This window comes from Ursus maritimus, unplaced genomic scaffold, assembly GCF_017311325.1.
Source record: "Ursus maritimus isolate PB19 unplaced genomic scaffold, ASM1731132v1 scaffold_25, whole genome shotgun sequence".
NCBI lineage: Eukaryota > Metazoa > Chordata > Mammalia > Carnivora > Ursidae > Ursus > Ursus maritimus.
In genome coordinates, this window is record NW_024425008.1 from 16387314 (window position 1) to 16388729 (window position 1416).

A 1416-nucleotide genomic window follows, 5' to 3' on the forward strand; every position below is an offset into this window, starting at 1 on the left:
TCTTATCAAAATACCCTACTTTTCAACCTTTACTATGTTGATGCTTGTTTTGTAATAGAAAAAAAAAAGATGTGAAATAAGCAAGTTTCATCATAGGTAAGTTTTAGGAAATGGTCAAACATCAAAATACCAAAAAAAAAAAAAAACCTATTTGATTCATTAGTTACTTTGGAGATAATCTACGAGAACCTGTCTATTACCTTTCTATTTAACCTTCGACAGAGAAAAGATCAAGTAATTTGAACTGAATTTTACAATCCACCTCTAGAGTTTAGATGTCATGTAAAAACAGTTTTGAATAGAAAACAATAATAATTCTCTGCTAAGAGCTAACTTAATTGTTCTTAGATCTGACAAATGCAGCATTAACATGGTCAGTGTAACATTTGGGGTTTGAAACTGACCATGAGCAAGAAAACCGGTGCATCTGCTAAAAGGACTTAATGTGAAAATCATTCCATTCTCTTTAAGCTCATTTTGGCAGGAAGAGAATCAGACATTAGCACTGTGAACAATGAGGCAAAAATTTCTTTCTATCACTTCTTTCAAGTCTTAGTTCAAACTCCAGTCAAATTCTTCCTTTTTATATGTCTTTTGTATGTACATGCATTTAATAAGTGCTTCATTAGTTCTTTCTAATGTGTTATGACCGCTTATTCTGTCATTTCTATGCATACAAATGCAAACTTAATTGACTTTTATCTTTCTTCCTGGTAATAGGCTTATTTTCCATTATTTCTTCCTAAGTACATGATAAATTACCAAAATTTCAGTCATTACTTTAACAATTTTTGCCATATCCACTTACTACTTTTCTGAAAAAATTTTGTATTTCAGACTCACTGTTTTGTGTGTGTTTTAACAAGACATTATTCTAAGGTTGTCTCATGTTTCATGCACTAGTGACATGTTTTCACAATACACAAAAAATGTATATATAACCACGGAACTAAGATGTTTGTCCAGATGCTACCTACACTTCCTCCAAGTACCATAGGTGGTATCACCCGCGGGGAGCAATGATGGGTAACACAGCCTAGTGTTATTTACACAACAGTCCCTTAAAGTCTAGCCATGCTTACTGAAAGTCTACAAACTTCCACAGTTAATTTCTTTAGGCTTTCTACCTGCATTTGTGTTCTGTTTTGTTTTTTTTTAAATAATGGAGCACTTCATGAATTTGCGTGTCATCCTTGTGCAGGGAACATGTTAATCTTCTCTGTATCTTTCCAGTTTAGCACATGTGCTGCCAAAGCGAGCACTCACTTGTGTTAAAGGAAAATCATTTTGTAAGTTATAAGATTTTTATGTTAATGACATTTATAATCCAAAATACAAAAGTTTGATATTTACCAACCAAAAACCATACATTTGCAGACGTCCCTTTTTCATATATATATATATATATATATATAT

At 32.1% G+C, this 1416-nt stretch overlaps 1 non-coding gene across 1 annotated transcript; it reads right to left on the reverse strand.

Moving 5' to 3' along the window:
• Positions 1–1156: 1156 nt before the first annotated feature.
• LOC121105279 lies at positions 1157–1262 on the reverse strand. The gene has a single exon (XR_005837748.1). It is a non-coding gene; the product is annotated as a U6 spliceosomal RNA (small nuclear RNA).
• Positions 1263–1416: the final 154 nt, after the last annotated feature.